This window comes from Loxodonta africana, chromosome 6, assembly GCF_030014295.1.
Source record: "Loxodonta africana isolate mLoxAfr1 chromosome 6, mLoxAfr1.hap2, whole genome shotgun sequence".
NCBI classification, from domain to species: domain Eukaryota; kingdom Metazoa; phylum Chordata; class Mammalia; order Proboscidea; family Elephantidae; genus Loxodonta; species Loxodonta africana.
Genome location: NC_087347.1, coordinates 72,098,615 through 72,119,830, shown reverse-complemented (window position 1 = coordinate 72,119,830; position 21,216 = coordinate 72,098,615). Strand labels below are relative to the sequence as shown.

Below are 21,216 nucleotides of genomic sequence, written 5' to 3'. Positions count from 1 at the left end.
ACCTGAAACCCAGATAAGGTTCGGAAGTTCCACTACATAACCTGAACTTCTCTGGGTCTTTGTTTATCTGTTTTGTCCCACCCTCTGCTAATGAGTCAAATCTAAAATTTTAAAGTATCCTTCAAACGTTTTATTAACAATACTACCATAGATAATTAGGATTACTGCTAGTCTAATTGCATGTATTAATTAGATAACATGGTCTTTCAACAAACATTTATTGACTACTTCTTATTTGACACAGCACTAGGGACACAACAATGAATATATTCCTATAACATGGTTTCTCCTCTCAGGGAACCCAGAATGAAGGGGCCTCAGGCTTCCTGTATCATTCTGTTTATGCTTCCATTTCACCATAAATCATATTGGATGGTACTTGTTACACACCCCTGGACTATGAGCAGGACCTGTGTCTTATTCGTGCCAGGACAATGCATCATAGGCACACAAATGTTTCCTGGATGAGCAGGACCATCACCTCCTCCCCCTTGCATGGTCCCTGGTCACCATCACTGCCTCACCGGCTTTTGGTGGTAGGAAGAGTGAGGAAACTCGTCTAGGGCCCTGGCACCTGTGTCATTCATTGGATCTCCTTCTGCAGAAATATCCCAGAGCCACAATGAGGCCACCTCCTATATGCCTGACACAGTTCTGTTTAAGTCAGTATTTTTCAAACTGCAGGCTGCTGCCCATTCTCTAGCCATGGAGTCAATTTAGTGGGTTGCAGCCAACTTTTCCTTTTTTAATAAAATAGAATAGAAAGTACATAGTGTTTAGTAAGATAGGAATTGCTTTAAAAATGTGTGTGTGTACATGTGTGTACTGGGTCTCAATGAAAAATGTATTTCTTACTGTGGGCCATGGCCAAAAAAGGTTTTAGAACAGTGACTTAGACAATAGTTCTTTATATGGTATATTCTTTGCTCACAGAGATCCCTTTTCAAATACTACTCAGATACCATTCCCCCCTCATGGCAGTCAGTCAAGTGTAGCGACAGGGCACTACTGTGAGTACGCTTCTTTTTGTTGTTGTTTAAATTTTATATCACTTGTAGCCTCTTAAATTTTCTATCCTAAAAATATTTTGACTCTGGGAAGAGTTAAAGGGGTTTGCCATCCTCTGTTTTCCAGCCCCTGGAATCTACACAGGGCAAGGTTCCTTGCCTGTGGCCTCTAAATTTGGACTGTGTTTATTTACATGGCTTTTCTGCCATGGCCCTTTTGATATACCACATTGGGGTAAAAAAGGAGGAACTCACACGGTCATCTTATGCAACAGGGTCAGTTACAGCACACCCTACCCTCTAGTTCCTCAAAAAAGGAAGCCATTACTGGTTTTATGTGAGTTCACTAGTTTACACTGGAGCTGGGACTGTAAATTCAGGAGAAAGTGGAGCCCATTCTGCACCCAGCGTAGTGTCTGACCCACAGCAGGCCCCTCCACACTCACTGACCACGTAGAGGGAGGGCCAAAAGCTACTTTCCCTACTATCCAGGTTCAAGGAGGGAGAGCAGCAGCAATGAGGCAGCAGCCTGAGCCTGAATGTGCCCGAAGGGTCTGACATCTTGAGGCTGACTGATGCTGGTACAGCACACTCCAAGGTCATGTCACCAAAATCATCACGCAAATTAAGGACAAGGCAGGGAGACTACGGACATGAGAATCAGAATTCTAACTCTGAACCCCAGCTCTGCTTCTGGTTTCTTCCTTAATTCTAGAAGGCTTCTGGGACACATCAGAAAAACGAGAGATCTTGTTGCCCTCTGACCAAGAACAATGACCCACAGATGTGAGGCTGGAAATCCCCCATGGGGCTGGTGAGCAGCACACCTCCCCGAAAACCCCCAACATCAGATCTGGCTTAAGAGTGGAGTTGGTTTTGTTTTACCTTGTTTTCCTCCAGCTTCTTAAATTTTGTCCTTCTCTGGGCCTATAAAAGACGGCCAGATAAACAGCAGCAGAGAAATCACCACCAGGGCTGACAGTGCTGCGGGGCCTGCAGAGGGAAAGGAAGAAAGTATTTCCCACCTGTGCCAGTCCAGAGACCCTTAAAGGAAAGTATGGAGTGTGATTCTGAGAACTCTTCATCTGTGAAATGGAAGGTTGGGCAAAATGATCTTCATGTTGCTTCCTAGTCCAACATTGGGGGATTTTCTCAAAAATTCCGCGTTTCATAGTTGAATATTATATTCCTTACCAGTGGACTGAATGTAACTTGTTATTCATTTATGCTTGAGAGTATAATGTGAACTAGCCAACTACCCTAGTCTTAGTTAAGTACTGGTGAAATCTAGAAAGATTTTCTTCATCATCAGACACCCCTGAAGTAGGGGGTCCTTTAGAATATGTGTCTGTGATGGGTTCAGGTGCTAAAGTGGATGGGCCAGAGCAAAGGTAATGCTGGACCCAAAACACCATACCAAACGCAGGCCCTTTTACTGATGGACAGCAGTAGGTCTTTGTTGCTTCTGGCTGCCCTTTCTCAGTGGGTTGGTGGCCCTAATCCAGAAGCACACAGGAGAACAGAGGAAAAGAAAGCTGAGGTGACTGCACCAGAACACCATTTCAGTGGTTGGCTGTCTGCCTGAAGAAAGCTGGGGCCACCTAGGTCCTTTCAACCCAGGCAGGAGAGCACTATGGCTCAGGCTGGGCTCTGGAGCCACATGGCCTGGACTGAATTCTGACTCAGCCACATGTCAGCTGTGAGAACTTGAGCAAGCTGATTAACCCCAAGTTCATTTCTAAAACGGAATAATAGTAGTGCCTGCGTTACAGGGTTTTTATGTGGATTCAATGAATTAATTTAGAGAGTTTAGAATATGGCCTGGTACATAGTCCACCACACGTCTGTCAGTTTGTTGAGTACAACAGTAGTGGCTTACATGTCGCTATGATGCTGAAAGCTATGCCACTGGTACTTTAAATACCGGTAGGTTCAGCCATGGTGGACAGGTTTCCGTGGAGCTTCCAGACTAAGACAGACTAGGAAGAAAGCCCTGGCGATCTATTTCTGAAAATGAGCCAGTGAAAACCCTATGGATCACAACGGAATACTGTCTGATATAGTGCTGGAAGATGAGCCCCCTGGTTGGAAAGCATTCAACATACCCAGTGGCCACAACAATGGACTCCAGCATACTAACAATTGTGAAGATGGCACAGCACTGTGCAACATTTCATTCTGTTGTCCATGGGATCGCCTTGAGTCAGAGTCAACTTGACTGCAACTAACAACAACTAATGACAACAACTGGTACATCATAAGCAGTATCTTTATCAGATGTCGCTGTTATTACTATTATTACTTGTCCAAAAATAATGACTGGAAGTCTCAACAGGAACAACTCATCCATCCATAACTTCTGTGAGTTTGGCAAAATACTACTGAGTGGTACCCAGGCAGACAAGACATTAGGAAACAGCACCCAGGTAGCCAAACCAGATATAGACACTTTATGCTATCAATGCACTCCCAAGAAATTAAAAAAAAAAAATTGGTAATTTCATAATTCTATCAACTTCCAATATAATAAAGAAATGCTCTATTTCTAGGCTTATTTACTTATTTACTTGGTGTCAGTTTCCCAGAGTTCTTAGTCAAGCAAGCAGTTAATAAACAATGAAGACAAAACAAGACAAAATCCTGATAACTGCTCTAGAAGAACATACAATTTCATTCAACCAACATTTATTGTATACTTTCCACATGTCAAGCATTGTGTTTGGTGCTAGGGATAAAGCAGTTCACAATCCAGTGGGAAGGCAGACACTCAACAAACCATTAGAGAAGTGAACCACTGAGCTTGAAAAGAGCGGGGATGGGTTCCCAAGGAGGCGACATGTGGACTAAGATGTAAGGAAGGATGAGAAGCTCGCCAGCTGAGAAAGAGGAGGGCGTTCTGGGCAGAGGAAGCCCCACGTGCAAAAGGCTGAGGCGAGAGTGAGCATGGTATGAAAAGGCACCTCTTTTTTAAGCTTCCTTATTAGTTCTTTCTAAAGGCAGACCACAGGTTAGTCCAGCTCACAAAGTTTCCTGGCACTTCCAGGGCTCTACCCGCCATGATCCCATCCCTCCAGCAACCTCATCAGCACAGGGGCTTCTCACTCCCCAGCAGGGGCAGGATTATCCAATAGTAAGGTAAGCATGATTCTTACCTTGCTTACCAGATCATGTGTAGTGAACAATTTCACATTTTTTTTCACCACATCAGAGATTCTCCTTCTATGTATGGCTGGCATCTGCCTCTCTCCCAACCCCACAGTGCCTTCCTAAAGAATCAAGGCCTCTTTTCAAATTCACAGTCCCCAATAAATTTTTTTTTTTTTTTTTTTTAATAGGGGAGGATGACCCAGTAAGCAAGGTAAGCATGGGCTTACTTATGCCTACTGGCCAATCAAAGATGTGGTGAAACCCATGTGAAATTGTTTACTACAGATGATCTGGAAAGCATGGTCAGGCCCGTGCTTACCTGCCTATTGGATAATCTGGCCCTGCTCCTGAAGAGGACGATTAGGATTCCAGTCTCTTTACTCCTTACTTCCTGGTCCCACTGCCAGGACCTCTCCCTGCAGCTCAGAGCCATCAGACTCTCTCGCCCTTAATTTACTGGTTACCTCCACCCACACACACACCAGCCCCCGCCCCCCATCACCAGGAATGCCTCCCTTCTTTCCCTTTCCATGTTGCTGGGGCCAGAGCAGAAAGGAAATACAGAAGAAGCTTCTACTGGGATTCCACCCTCTTTTAGGCACCTGAGTTGGAATTCAGAAAGCATTATCTCCTAGTCTAAACACTATCTACAAATGGTGATTAGGCTCTCTAGGGTACCAGTCCTAAGGTTCAGCTTCCCAGGTAGCCAAGTTTTCTAACCTCTCTCTAAGGCAGAAAGTCCACAGGGACACCAAGTGCCAGTGCATAGGTCCAAAATCTTTCCATGTGCAACTGGAGACCCTGTAATATTAGTCCCAAACTCAAAAAGCAAGAGCAATGCACAATTCCTGCTGGCTGGCCACCATCCAAGATGGGCTATCTCTGAGCCGAAACAGCAATATGTTGCTCCTCAGGCCAGAAGTAAAAATTACAAACAAGAGACTCAACCAGCAATGGCCACAGCCACTAGCCAAAGGTCAGATCAGATCTCCCAGCCATGGAGCCCTATATGCGTATTTTTTTTTTTTATTAACTTTTATTGAGCTTCAAGTGAACGTTTATAAATCAAGTCAGTCTGTCACATATAAGTTTATATACATCTTACTCCGTACTCCCACTTGCTCTCCCCCTAATGAGTCTGCCCTTCCAGTCTCTCCTTTCATGACAGTTTTGCCAGCTTCCAACTCTCTCTATCCTCCCATCCCCCCTCCAGACAGGAGATGCCAACACAGTCTCAAGTGTCCACCTGATATAATTAGCTCACTCTTCATCAGCATCTCTCTCCTACCCACTGTCCTGTCCCTTTCATGTCTGATGAGTTGTCTTCGGGGATGGTTTCTGTCCTGTGCCAACAGAAGGTTTGGGGACCATGACCGCCGGGATTCCTCTAGTTTCAGTCAGACCATTAAGTATGGTCTTTTTATGAGAATTTGGGGTCTGCATCCCACTGATCTCCTGCTCCCTCAGGAGTTCTCTGTTGTGCTCCCTGTCAGGGCAGTCATCGATTGTGGCCGGGCACCAACTAGTTCTTCTGGTCTCAGGATGATGTAGGTCTCTGGTTCATGTGGCCCTCTCTGTCTCTTGGGCTCTTAGTTGTCGTGTGACCTTGGTGTTCTTCATTCTCCTTTGCTCCAGATGGGTTAAGACCAACTGATGCATCTTAGACGGCCGCTTATTAGCATTTAAGACCCCAGACGCCACATTTCAAAGTGGGATGCAGAATGTTTTCATAATAGAATTATTTTGCCAATTGACTTAGAAGTCCCCTTAAACCATGGTCCCCAAACCCCCGCCCTTGCTCCACTGACCTTTGAAGCATTCATTATATCCCGGAAACTTCTTTGCTTTTGGTCCAGTCCAATTGAGCTGACCTTCCATGTACTGAGTGTTGTCCTTCCCTATATGGGTGTTTTTATCTGCTCCCAGGAATCACTGCCATCATAGAGAACATCCTCCAAAGCACTAACTTAGCATCACCTGCATATGGTGTTTTGTCTGAGACTGTACAGAGGGCTCATTAGTGAGCCATGAAGCTGCAAAAGCTGACACACATAAAACTACAGCAATACATGGACTTTTCCAATGAATGTTGGAACTGGTTCTTCTTGGTTATAACTGAAGTGTTCCTTAATAGGAGTAAGCCCATGTGTGTTTTTGTGTGTGCACACAGGCACTTATGCGCGGTAGATGGTGAGGACAGGTGTATTCAGGACTGTGTGCGCAGAATGAGGGTGAATATAATGGATGTGTGTTTGTATATAGTGAGGTGGTGTGATTTTTACTAGATATAAATAAAACAAAATCTGCCAGGCATACCCAGACAGTGTCTGGCTCAAATCCCAGTCCCACAAATAACAGTACAAAGAAAATCTCTGTGTAACGGCAAGAGTTCAGTGTTTCACCAAATGTTTTCTTCACCAAGTATACGATGAAATTCAAGTATAAATGAAGAACTCCATGAGTTTGCTGAAATGGAATTTGATCTTTATATATTATGCACCTGGGCGGCACAAATGGTTAAGTGTTTGACTACTAGCCAAAAGGTTGGTGGTTCAAACCAACCCAGAGGTGCCTTAGAAGAAAGTACTGGCGATCTGCTTCCAAGAGGTCACAGTCAAGAAAACCCTATGGACTCTGCACACACAGGGTCACCACGAATCAGAGCCGACTTGACAGCAACTAACAATAACAACACACACATATCACACATATACTATTTTAGTTAAATGAGAAATGTGATGGGCATAGACTTCTCTCCCCTACTTATTAAATACTTAGTCAAAAACATGCAAAGTAAAATTTCAGGTTGATCAGATGTCTGATGAATTAAAAGGTTAATAATTGTTCTGTTTAGATAGCACCTTATTAGGAGATGTTAACAGCCTGTCCCATCACAGGCATCACATACTAGCCTTCATCTTCCCCCTATTTCTGCCATTTCTTCACGCTATTTTTGCATAGTGTTTTATTGCTTTCAAGGTCATAAGGCTACTGGGCGACAAAAATGAGATCTGAACATGACTGGTGAGCTTCACGTCCACTGCCCTTTCCACTTTACCATTCTGCCATTAAAGGAGGATGCAACACAAAAGAAATTAAGTAAATGATTTCATATTTATGATTTCAATATCACAAAGGCAGGTCTTAACCTGAAAGTACCTTAATGTTCAAGAGTCTACACTGTCTCTGAGGGTTGATGGACATCCAAAACCAGGGGCAGAGTGAAGGTAGGGCACAGGGGACATATGCCCCCAGGCACCAGCATATGACAGCCCCAAGAAGACACAAGGTTTTATGAATTCCAGTGCCAAAACTATGGTACGGTAGCAAGAGAATGGGTGCCAATTCCCCCTGCTGCCATTTTCCCTCGCTATAACACATTGGGGAAATTATAGGACAATATCATTAATATCACAAACAAGCAAAATTTTGCTGAAGATCATTCAAAAATGGCTGCAAGAGTATATCCACAGGGAACTGCCAGAAATTCAGGCTGGTTTCAGAAGAGGACATGGAACCAGCAATATCATTGCTGATGTCAGATGGATCCTGGCTGAAAGCAGAAAATACCAGAAAGATGTCTACCTGTGTTGTATTGACTATGCAAAGGCATTCGACTGTGTGGATCATAACAAATTATGGATAACACTGCAAAGAACGGTAATTCCAGAACACTTAATTGTGCTCATGAGAAACCTTTACATAGATCAAGAGGCAGCTGTTGTTCGGACAGAACAAGGGGATACGGATTGGTTTAAAGTCAGGAAAGGTGTGCATCAGGGTTGTAGCCTTTCACCATGCCTATTCAATCTGTACACTGAGCAAATAATACGAGAAGCTAGACTACATGAAGAGGAACGAGGCATCAGGATTGGAGGAAGACTCATGAACCACCTGCGTTATGCAGATGGCACAACCTTGCTTGCTGAAAGCGAAGAGGACTTGAAGCACTTACTGATGAAGATCAAAGACCACAGCCTTCAGTATGGATCGTACCTCACATAAAGAAAACAAAAATCCTCACAACTGGACCAATGAGCAACATCATGATAAATGGAGAAAAGATTGAAGTTGTCAAGGGTTTCATTTTACTTGGATCCATAATCAACAGCCATGGAAGCAGCAGTCAAGAAATCAAAAGACACATTGCATTGGGTAAATCTGCTGCAAAGGACCTCTTTAAAGTGTCGAAGAGCAAAGATGTCACCCTAAAGACTAAGGTGCACCTGACCCAAGCCATGGTATTTTCAATCGCATCATATGCATGTGAAAGCTGGACAATGAATAGGGAAGACCGAAGAAGAGTTGACACTTTTGAATTGTGGTGTTGGCGAAGAATATTGAATATACCATGGACTGCCAAAAGAACAAACAAATTTGTCTTAGAAGAAGTACAACCAGAATGCTCCTTAAAAGCAAGGATGGCAAGACTGCATCTTACATACTTTGAACATGTTGTCAGGAGGGATCTGTCCCTGGAGAAGGACATCATGCTTGGCAGAGTACAGGGTCAGCGGAAAAGAGGAAGACTCTCAACAAGGTGGACTGACACAGTAGCTGCAACAAAGAGCTCAAGCATAACGACTGTAAGGATGGCTCAGGACCGGGCAGTGTTTCGTTCTCTTGTCCATAGAGTCGCTGAGTCGGAACCAACTCGACGGCACCCAACAACAACAACATAACCCATTGCTGTCGAGTTGATTGCCAAGGCTGTAATTTCTACAGAAGTAGACTGCCACATCTTTCTTCCGCAGAGCAGCTCGTGGGTTTGAAGCACCAATCTTTCGGTTAGCAGCCAGCACTTAACCACTGGGCCACGAGCGCTCTTCCTTACTATGCCACTACCTAAAAGTTTGCACAGATACATGCTAAGATTAAGAAGAACCCATTACCATCGAGTTGATTCTGATTCATAGTGACCATACCGTTAGCTCCACATCAAAGCCAATCAGGAACTCGGAACCCAATCCAGGCTTAGGACTCTGGCTAGTTGAGAAGGCAGTGGACTTTTGGCCTTGATATTAACTCACGTTTTGAAGTGGTGGAGAGTTCAGAGTCCCTCAGACATGGAGACTCAAGGTCTAGAGATTTTCCTGGACTCACCAGACCACCTGTCTTCGCTGTACTGAAGTCTCCATTAAGACTGACATAGAACCAAATGAACAGGGCTAAAGTCTATGAAATCACTCCACTCCCGTGGACCTTTGGGGTTCTGCTCAAAGACGCATCATTCTGAGGAATTCCTCTGGCTACCCTATGTCAGGACTTCAACATCAGTCTTGCTTGGGAACTTGTGTCTTCTCCCTGATTTAGCATGGGTCCCTCTAGTCAGTTTGCCTGTCTTGTCTGTGATGTTTTTACCAGCATGAGGCCCTTGGCTTATTCCAGCCCTGGCAGTTTAGAAGAATGTAAAATATACAAAGTTATCTTTCAGGGCACACTGGTCCAGTCAATTCCACTTCATTCAGAGACTCAACTCTTACAGGGTACAACTCTGATATGTTCTTTTTTAAACGGGATGCCCCTTCAATAAGCTTCCTACCTTTAAAACACTAACATTAAAAATACAGTAACACTTTATTAGGGCAGATATCAAAGACTCACAGGGTTTCTTAATTTTCAGTTCCAACTTCTGCTGCCCAAACACAATCTTTTTGCCATCTGTGTCAAGTTAGTTACAAAGCACTGTTATTATTCTGGGCTACACAATGTTGGCCCGATCTACCCGCATACAAGAAATTTTGCTGATTGATTTCGTTGTTCTGTTCGTATAAATGAATCCAGTTGTACAGCTGTTTCTGATTAGCCAATGTACTGCTAGAGTTATATACAAATAATTTTATAATGAACTCAGCAACTCCAAGGACATGAGAAGTGGAATCCAGTCTCATCTCCCAGAAAAACAAGCAGGAGCCACAAGGGCAGGGGCTTCCAACAACACTCCAGGTTTAAATTCCTATCTGCTATGATTCACTTTTTCCCCTTTATATAATTCAGTATAGCTTACAACAAACACTCTCAAAGAAGCTTTGTCTGCAGACTTTTGGATTCAAGAGGGAAACTCAGTTGGCTCTGCTGGGCCTCAAAGTTCTTTAAAATTTCCCATCTTTGTATTTTATGAGTTTCTGTTCATTCCTATCGAAAGTTTGTATTTCCTGAAACAAATTCTTAAATATCTTTTTAGAAGGGAAAATTGGGATCAAGAGGTCTTTATTTACTTTATTATAAATAGAAATCAAGTGTTCTGTTCCATTTCAATACAGTACAGATAAGCTCTGCGGGCTTAGGCACAAGTTTTTCTTTTCCAGTTAGTTCTAGAAGACAAACCACACGCACATTAGAAATCAGAGGAAAAGACAGGGCATGAATAATTCAGACGGAGGAAATTTTATTTTTAAAAGGTAAAGGCAGTGACAGGTGCTCCCTAAAGAAATCATTTGAAACAAAACAGGAAAAAGAGATCAGAAAGGTTGTATTTCTAAAATGAATTTTGCTGGCAAGGATGTGGGAAAACAGATATTTTCAAATAGCATTAGTTGGGACTGTGAATTACTACAACTTTGGGAAAGTAGTATCACCATGGGGACTCAGACAGAAATAAAAGCTTCTCTATGTTAGCATGTCTTTCTCTCTCCCTCTCTCTCTCACACACACACACACACACACACACACACACACACACACACAAATGATGTTCAGAGATGAACTGTTGCAGTGGCATAAAACCTGAAGTAATCGGAATGGTCAAATAAATTCTGGAGTATTAAGTGGCCATGATAATAAATGAGTTTCTTAACCTGGAGAGATGTCCATGGTGCTTTATCTTAAAAAAAAAAAATCTTAAAACCTAATGTGTATGATTCTATTTTTAGCAGAAAAAACTACATGCATGCACATATTTTTACATATAGTTATATAAGCAAAGAGAAAGTCGAGAAACGCACATTCCACACTATAACACTGATTACCTAAAGGGGTTAGAGTTTCAGGAAGAGGAGAGAAAAATTAACTTTTTTTTTAATACACTTCTATATTTTTGTTTTATTTTTAACAAGCACATAATACTTTTGTAATCTGAATAAATTAAAAACTACAGTTTAGTTTTTAAAAAATGATATAGTCACATTTTTATCAAATATAAGGAAACAAGGACTATGAATTACAAAGACCAGTGCTTGGCCTGGTAGTTAATAAAAACTGCATCCAAGTCTTAGGAGAAATGTTTCACCACAGCAAACTAGAGCTGATGTATATAAGAAGTGCCTACATAAAGAAATTGTAAGGTTAAAATCACATCATCCTCAGAATGCTTATACCAAGACACATTTTTTTTCCTCTTCTACTTCTCCCAGTTACCCACCAAAAAGAGAAGATTAAGGTTGGGGGGAGGGGCTCTGGGAGCTTATAAAATATCACTCCACTCAATGTAAAAAGCCCTAATATTAACAGTAATCTCATTTTTGGATTTGTCTCAATATGTGAAGCTAGGCCTTCAAAAATCTACTTATGAATTTCAGCACTATTTCAATACACATTTAAATGTCCTTCAGTTTTTCTTCTGGGGCCTGAGAAACAGAAGTGGCTTAGTCTTTTTTTCTCTTCCCCCTTTTTCAACACATCACTGTGATCCTTCCTGGAAGTCCCACCCCCGTATGTGTGCGTCTGATGGTGCACAATTTGAACGCTGTTTACGGGATATGGGCCTGTTTAAGAGCGTCACTTTTACTCTCTTACATCTCAGGGGCCGATCTGACTGTCTCCATTATTCAAATATCCAACCGCATAACATAAGACTATTGTGGTGAAGACACTGACCTCACTATTTACATTCTCAAACAATAAATAGCTAGGGTACATGTTTTCCCAAGATCTTCGTCAAGGTCTGCAGGTTGTCTACTTTCAAAATCTATTCTGCCGAGGGAGACAGAGAACATGTCTCTATAGAATAACATGAGGTTTCTAGAGAATTATTTGATGACACATTCAACATTACTACGAGATACAGTCAGATTGTTTACTTGGTCTCTTCCAAGAACAAATTCTTCAACCAATAGCCATAATCTCCCATACAGGTCTACAGAAAAATGCTTGGGAAGTTTCAGAAATGGCTTGGGGTGACACAGAAGTGGTTAAAAAGCAAGCAAGAAATTAAACCAATTGGCCACTTGGTCTTTACGGTGCCAACTAAATATTTATTTTGTCACTGAATTGGTTAGTTGTTTGACTTAACTCAAGGGACTGGTCATTTAAGCATTATTAGCAAGACCTAACAGGTGAGCTTCAAATCCGCCAGGCACTCCTTGGAAACTCTACGGGGCAGTTCTACTCTGTCCTATAGGGTCGCTATGAGTCGGAATCGACTCGACGGCAGTGGGTAACTGGTGAGCTTAAGGTCACAAAACTGGCAGCGTAAATGCTAAAGGATGACTATGGACAACCGATAGTGGGCCAGGGAAATACATCCCTACTGCAGAACATTATGCAACTGTAAAAAAGAATATAGTAGCAATATGTGCAAGGTATACTAAAAAGTAAAGAAAGCAAAATGCAAACAGTATCCATATACCACAATCTCAAATATGTGAGTATATGGGTAGGGTAGAAGAGGAAGGAACGATAGTAGGAACATAACCAAACTGTGTTTAGTTGCTATACGGAGGTAAGGTATACACATTATATATATTTAAAGTGTGGAAGTATTGCTTATGAAAGAAAACATACATATATTTAAATAATCTAAACAGAATTATATATTTAAAGAGAGCATATATTGGCTATGTAAGAAAAATAAAAACATATAAAAAATAAACTGTTATTTTAAGTTGTAATTGATTCTACCAGCCCAGGAAATTTCTTGGCTCTGATCCATTTTATTAGGCATCTCCTTGCTCCTGCTGACACCTCTTACTGAGATCCCTCAAATACAAAGAAGTCTGCGGTGGTTTTGGAGCGACCGATGCCCTTCAATTTTGCTCAAAATTTTCTCGAGTTGTGCGTCTCCTTTCAGTCAGAAACAAAAGACGTGAAACTCATGAACGGGTGAGTAACAAGCCCTCATTTACATGACATTGAACGAGATACAGGTATTAGACCAGGAAATGAAACTTCTTAGCTTCTACGGTAATAATTCCCACTTTCCCAAAAAAACCCACAAAATCCTATTCCTCGTTATTAGAATCACTGTTATTGCTCAATTTGGAAGATACAAAAATAAATAGCATTTAAAGCTTATTAGAGGGCAGTGGTAGTTCAGTGGAAACCCTGGTGGCATAGTGGTTGAGCTACGGCTGCTAACTGAAAGGTTGGCAGTTCAATCTACCAGGCGCTCCTTGGAAACTCTATGGGGCAGTTCTTCTCTGTCCTATAGGGTCGCTATGAGTCAGAATTGACTCAACAGCAACAGATTTTTGTTTTGGGGTTTTTTTTTTTTTTTTGATAGTTCAGTGGTAGAATTCTCGCCTTTCATGCGGGACACCTGGGTTCAGTTCCTGGCCAACGCGCCTCACGCACAGCCAAAAGCCATCCATAAGTAGAGGTTGCTATGATGCTGAACAGGTTTCCGTGGAGCTTCCAGACTAAGATGGACTAGGAACAAAGTTCTGGAGATCTACTTTCTAAAAATCAGCTAGTGAAAACCCTACAGATCACAATGGCCCAATCCCATCATGCATGGGGTCCCCATGAGTCAGGGGCCAACTCGACAGCAACTAACAACGACAACAAAGCTAACTACGTATATGAATAAAACATAATGTCATATTTTAGGTCTCACTCATGGTGAAGGACCATTGCTAGGGTGCAATGTTTCCTGGCATCTTCAGAAACCAGCTACTCTTCTTTAAAACACAAAAATCCACGTTACTTTCACAAAAAATTAACTCACCTCAAATCTTACAACCAGTGTGGCAGAAATAAAAAGGCATTCAACAAACATTACATGAGCACCTAACCTGTTATTTTGGGGTAATATAAAAAAGAATTAAACAAAAGTGATTGCCTTGAAAGAGTCTACAACCCAGTAAAGGGACACAGACAAGAGTCTGTAATACAGGAGAGAGAGGATTCAGAGTCACAGGCGAGGCCCAAACAAACTGTGACGGGAACTTACTAAGAAGCTAGTGGAGGAGAGAACATTTTGGCTTTGAAAGATGAGTAGCATTCACTATACAAGTGAAGAGGAAGGACAGTCTGGAGAGAAGGAATGGCAGTGCAAAGGCAAACAGATGGCAATAAGAAAATACAGCTTAGCTGGAGCCCAGGACATGAAAAGTACTGTACATGAAGGCTGAAGGTGATATTAAGGGTTAGAAGTGCAGAGTTTGACATCAGACTGCCTCAGGTTTAAAAAACATCTGTGTCACTAGCTGTGTGACCCTGGGCAAGTTACTAAACTTCTCTCAGCCAAAGGTGGCACATATGAGAAGTACCTGCTTCCTAGGATTGTGTGAATATCAAATGATTTAATCAGATGACACAAAGTGTTAAAGGAAGGAAGGAGAAAAAAAGAAAGGAAGGAAGGATGAAGAGAGATTTTTAAAAGCTTGAGCCAGATCATGGAAAGCTTTAAAGAATTTGATTCACTTAAATCAGTATAACTGAGAGATAAAAGGAAACTAAAACAAAAGAAGAAATTGAGTTACACTGGGAAAATGGCTTATTAAAAGAGAAAAAAATACATTCACAGTAAAAAAAAAAAAAAATCACAGTAAGCAACACCAAAATGTTATACTTGCAAAACATCAGAGCAACATGTTCTTACAATGTGAACCATGTTTATCAAAACTACTAAACTCACAGAAATTGTAAGTAACTGTGTCTCCTGTTTATTTTAGCTACATTCTTCTTTCACTGATTATTAACAAAGTATATTATTTTTTACTTTTCAACAAGTATTTGTGACCAATCTGAAGATTCGATAATACTGAGCATGCCTCCCAGGAACCAAAGTTCCTTGGCCCTTGGTCACAAGAAGCAATAGAAACAGTGCCAACAGCCCAGTACTCAGCCCCTGGGCTCAGCTGCTATACCTGTGACCAAAGCAGATTGGCCTAAGGCAGGCAGTCTAGTCCAATGGTCACTCCCACATGGATGACAGCCACTGTGTAACTGCCACAATGTTAACCTGGCACTACCTTGAGCCAAAGGGCCAGGAAACTGGTAGTTCTTGTCTTTGTCTTCTGCCCTTTATCTGCCCTGATAATTTCAGCAAAGTAGGCTCTACCAGGTAAGCAGATACCACAGGCTGGCAGTCCTCAAATACTAAGATTCTTCTGTATGAGCTTTCTCCTTCTTAGGGCTGTTAAGAGGCTAAATGAGACGATTCACATAAAACACGCGATATACTACGGATAGCTAAGAGATTATCACATATTAATTTATATAAAAAGCAGTTCATATGTTCAGGCTCTTTTTGTATTTCCACATGGAGAGAGGTATATCAGTAGTGTTTGCTATAGACTGACATTGATGATAATACTAAACCTAATAATAAAAATAATAGCCCACAAATACTGAGTAGCAGCTCTGTCCCAGACAATCCACTAAGTGACCCATATATGTGACCTCATCCAATCCTCATAACAGCCCTGTGAAGTAGAGGTTTTACTCTCATTTTAAAGGTAAAGAAGCAGAGTTCACCCTGGAACTGGAACCAAGGTCTGTAGACTTCCTGGCCCTTCGTGTAAGTCTGCAACTGGCTAGCACGTCAGCATCATCTGCGGGGCTTTAAAAAAACAGATTTGTGGGCCTCACCCCAGATTTACAGAATCAAGCTTTCTTATCCACTCACTTATTGACATGGCTAGGTTCCAAAGACCAAGTTATTATGTGAAATCAGCGTTATGCAAAAATAGAGGATGAGCACGTCGGGGCACAAAACAGAGAATGACTGCATCATTACAGAACTGCCAAATCACTGAGCATCATGGCCCAGCCAAGTTCACACATAACCTTATCCATCACAGCCAGCGTTAGTCTTGCATCACACCTCGGCATTCATTACTGCCAGACATATACATCATTAATGCACAAAACAGTCGGATAGGAGATACTCCATTATTGTCATAATTGCAAAATGTCGGATAATGAGAGAATCGACAAGTGAGAAGTAGGTGTATAAACTTCTAGTCACACCCCATGCCTAAGAACCAAGTTACTACAGCAATAGTTAAACACATGTTAAGACTTAAAACTAGTTGAAGGTATTCTGGAGGCTTTTGGTGAGCCTAAAGTTTTCATTATTCTGAAGTATACAAAAGGCAGAGTAAATTATTTTGACCTGACCACAATACCTACAGGGTGAAGAGCAACTGACAAATGTTAGGGCTGGGCCATACAAAGAGTGAGGAAGTATGCATGTGCCAGCAGGGAGGTGAAACCTGAACTGTTCCTCAATTTGAACAGAGAAGGAGGAACACAAAGTGACTGTGTGTGTTAATCTCTCCATGCCTGGCACATAGTAGGCACTTAATATTTGTTAAATGGCCAAAAGAATGAAGGACTGACTCCCTCCACCTAGAAGTAATTTCACTTTCCTCTAAATTTCCCTACATTTGATCTGTACTTTTTTGGGTTTTTTTTACCTTATATATCACGTTCTGCCTTTGCATTTCTGCTGTTTGAGCCAGTGCCTCATCTCTACCAGAATGTAAGCACTCAGCGGCAACCACCACCTCTTTCTGAGCTAGGTCTTCCCCTCCACCCCGAGCATAGCACCTAGCAGAACACCCAGCAGCAATACCTAGCAGGAACCCTCAGTGCTGACTGGCTGTCTGGTTTGATCCCTCCTGTGACCTGATTCACATTATGTGGGTCTGGGACAAGAGCAATTTACAAAGCATAAAACTACCAAACCTTTGAGCATGAGGGCATAACTGTGGATTGTTGGCAAACGGTGTTGCAGAGACCTCAGTGTGGTAACCGTTAGGAATTTGGAGGATTCAGGAAGACGACAGCTCTGGGAGGCAGAATCCCAAATATAAGACGCTTTAAAATGAAGGGACTATCGCAACAAAGGCAGGCATTGGTGGCTCAGTGGTAGAATTCTTGCCTTCCACGAAGGAGACCTGGCTTTGATTCCCAGCCAATGTACCTCATGAATAGTCACCACCCATCATCTGTCAGTGGAGGCATTATGTCTTGTAATGCTGAACTGGATTTGGCAGAACTTCCTGATTATGGTGGACTAGGAAGAAAGGCCTGGGGTCTACTCCCAAAAATTAGACAGTGAAAACCCTATGGACCACGATGGTCTGATCTACAACCAATCATGAGGATGGGGCAGGACCAGGCAGTTCTGTTCTGTTCTGCATGGGGTCACCATGATTCAGGGCTGACTCAATAAAAAAAAAAAAAAAATGGCAACTGATAATCACAAGAAATAAAATGCACTTTTGTTTATTATTAACTTTCTGATGTGCACTGTAGATGCCACATGTCTTAGTTACCTAGTGCTGCTGTAACAGAAATACCACAAGTAAGTGGCTTTAACAAACAAAAATTTATCTTCTCACAGTTTAGAAGACTAGAAGTCTGAATTTAGGGCACCAGCTCTAGGGGAAGGCTTGCTCTTCTCTGTCAGCTCTGGAGGAAGGTCCTTGTCTCTTCTGAGCTTCTGCTCCTGGGCAATCTTCATGTGGTTTGGCATCTCTTCTCCCGTCTCCACTTCTTTCCCTTGCTTGTTTAATCTCTTTTATATCTCAAAAGAGATTGACTCAAAACACGCTCTACACCAATCCTGCCTTGTTAACATAACAAAGACAACCCATTTCCAAATGGGATTACAACCATAGGCATAGAGGTTAGGATTTACAACACATGTTTTGGGGGGACACAATTCAACCCAGAACACCACATATGTACCTAAAATTACAACAGCCAGGAACACCTTGGAACACCAAAGACAGTGACACAAACCCAGTATGTAATACTGCCCACAAAAATGGGTTCGTCCCTTACCAGAGCAACTGAGACAATAAATACCACCTTCTCTTCACTCCCACCACCTTTTAGCTCATTAACACTCTTGAGTCTTGGTGCCCCACACTGTATGGTGTCTGGGTGGCCTCGTGCTGGCACTTTTTGCTGTTTCACACCCATTATCTCATTTGTTCCTCACACCCTTTAATGGAGGAAGAGCAAAGGTTATCAACCCCACTTTTTGGAAGAGATAATTGAGGCTCAACTTGCATGATATGCCTAGGAGCACCAGGGAATGGTTGAGCACACAGGAGACAATTTGTGAAATGAACAAACAAGTGAAAGAAGACATCAATCCCCCCCATCCCCACACCAAGCTGGAAGTGATCTCATTCTCTCTAAACGTCCCAGGATTAGATCTGTACTTTGCTTACAAATTTCTTTCCTCTATATCACAGTCTGAAAGTTCGTGTGCTTCTCAGGGAGCCAAAATTATTATGGCAGGGGTTGGGTAGATCCAGGGGAGGAAGACAATTTTTACTAACACCTGCAGGTTCTACTCTGCACACTTCCATTCAACACGTAACACAGAGGTAGCTGGGGATTTGGAGAATAACATCACACCCCGTCCCTGAGAAACTCAACCTTGTGGGGATGACAGGCAGGCAAATACACGGCAACAGTGGGAGGCAGCGTAAGGAGGGATTAAGATGCAAGGTGCTGATAGCCTGCTCAGGGTTCTCTCACCTCAAAAAGTCAAAGGGTGATTTCCAAAATGGTAGCACAACATTTTTTTTTTTTTTAGCACGACACTGTGAGAGTATTAAATGCCACTGATTTGTACATTTTAAAATAGTTAATTTAATGTTATGTAAAATTTACCACAATTTTTTAAATCTGTTTAAAAAAAAGATTTACGAAGTGAAATAGGAAATTTTTAGGGAGTTATTTTATCCGTTATAGAAATGGGTGCTTTCGAGGTGGGCAAAAAAAAAAAAAAAAAAGCCAACGACTGAAAATGAAGCTACAGTATTGTTTTCTGGTTTGGGAAACCGGTAAAAGAAAACCCAGTCAGGGTGGGGAATCTGTCCTGGCTCTGCAGCTGCCACTAGCCTGAGTCTGAGGATGAGGCGTCCAGTGAAGATCCGGGGGTGGGATGGGGGCGGGGGGGCGGGCGAACTGAGACGCGCTTTCAGAAAAAGAGACCCAAGTCCACCCAGTCACTGCTGACAACTCGAGAGGCTTCCCAGGGAACTCAGGGCAATGAGCCCGTGGTCCCAGAGGGACTATTCATGGAATAAAAAGTAGGACCAAAAATTCCTCACACAGACACACCCTTTGTTAATCTCAAAGAGTTCAAAGTCTACCCCCGACCGAGGCTAGCTGGTTTCTCTTAAACCTGCAACTCTTTTTAACTGTTATTAAAAAAAAAAAAAAAAAAAGGAAGAAGAAAAGGATGTTAATATCGAGAGGTACGGGAGCGAGACTGAGGTGAAGCTGTCCCGAGGGTTCGGCACAGGCCTGGCGAAAACTATGCCAGGAACTGGAAGCGCCTCCAGTCAACCGACACATAGATGGTGCGCGTCTGCGCCGATCCGCGGAGCCGGCTGTCCCAGAGCAGCCGGCGGGAGGCCAGTTTGGGAGCCGAGCGCCGAGAAGCCGCGATTCCCACCGCGAGGAGGACGGCTCCAGCGCGTGAACTGGCCCCGGGGACGCCCGAAAGTCCCCGCCCGCCCGGGCGGGGTGCAGATGCGGGTCCTGCGCATCCCGGCTAAGTAACTGCTGCGGCCGAGGTCCGCGGGCTCAGGGGGCGCCCCGCCCGCGGTACCACGTCTGGAGCCCTCCTCCCCGGACAACCCGCTGGGCCTGCAGGAGGCGCCGGCCGGGAATGGCGCCCCTCCCTCCCGAGGCCGGGAGACTGAGCGGGCCCCGTGCGCCCGCCGCCCGCAGGGACCCCGCCTCGACGGCCCGCGCCCCCGCCCCGCGCCACTGCGTGCCGCACGGCGCTCCAGAGCCCCGCCGTCGAGCCGGCCCGCCCCGGCGGCCGCGGGGTCCCCCTGGGGCTGTCCGAGACCCCGGAACCCCGCCCCCGGCGGTGGCGGCGCGTCCTTACCGCGCAGCGGCTCCGGGCGGCTCCCCTGCCCCGCGGCGCGCCGGGCATTTTTTCCGGGAAACCTCTCCCCCGGTCCGGAGGGCTGAGCCAGGCGGGAGGAAAAGCGCTCAGGGCCCGGAGGCTGCGACCATCCGGGAACTTCGCCGTGAAGTAAACCCTCCCCCTCGGCTCCCCGCCACCCCCCGGCGGCCCTGCCACATGTGGACGCGCGCGAGGCCGCCGCCGCGGGCCTTGGCCGTGTGCTGGGGGCGGACCCCCTCCCGGCCTGGTGCTGAGGCTCTGCGTCCGCAGCCTCGATTCTCACAGGATCGTGGCGGGAACGGGTGGGTAGGAGGCCAGGGCTCTTGCTTTCCCCAGCCCCCTTTCCTGCTCGGTGAAGGGACGAGACTGTGGGGTCCGGGACAAGGGTTTGCCGAGAAGCGAGACCGGGAAGGAGAGTCCGGTCACGGTGCCCTTTTCTCCAAATACCGGCCTCATCTCTGAGCTTCCGCTGCTGCTGGGGGTCCCTCTTCCCCCACCGGCAGGGAAAGCTTTTCCCATCACCTTCCCCTGTTCACAAAAGAGAGGGTCCAGTTTTGAGACATCTTAAACTTCTTTTTAAAAATGGTGTAAAAGCTGTTCCTTCCTGCCCTCCCCCTCTGGTGGGTCACAGGCGTGGCACCCAAAGAGGCCCAAGGTCCACAGGCATCTCCTCCCCTCAACTATGTGAGAACATAGTGCTATTTTTTCTTTGGAAAGATCCGCCTATCTGAAGGGGAATCTTTCAGTCGTTTTGCAGTTAGTGGGGCTGGATTTATCATCAGCCACCCACATCCTCAAATATGACCTTCCTGTGATCAACAGTAAACAGAGAAATCTGAGGCCAGATCTCGCAAACCCACACTTACAAGACTCTGACTGGCCGTGAAGGCTGCCACCCCCAGACCCCAAAGAGAAGTTAACACTAAGACGACGACACAGTAGAATGTGTGCATTAGAAGGACAACAAAAAGTTATTATCAATATAATAACCATTTAATCATATAGTTAAAA

At 44.0% G+C, this 21,216-nt stretch overlaps 1 protein-coding gene across 2 annotated transcripts in view; it reads right to left on the bottom strand.

The window, feature by feature from the left end:
* Positions 1-20,297, bottom strand: part of WIPF1 (WAS/WASL interacting protein family member 1) — a 143,955-nt gene extending 123,658 nt beyond the window's left edge. The window contains exon 1 of one of the 2 annotated variants that reach the window (XM_003406214.4): positions 20,185-20,297. The gene's annotated coding sequence lies outside the window, so the exon portion shown is untranslated. Of the gene's footprint in view, positions 1-1,892; positions 3,194-20,184 lie in introns of those variants that run through there. The other variant, XM_023542830.2, reaches the window with a different exon arrangement.
* Positions 20,298-21,216: the final 919 nt, after the last annotated feature.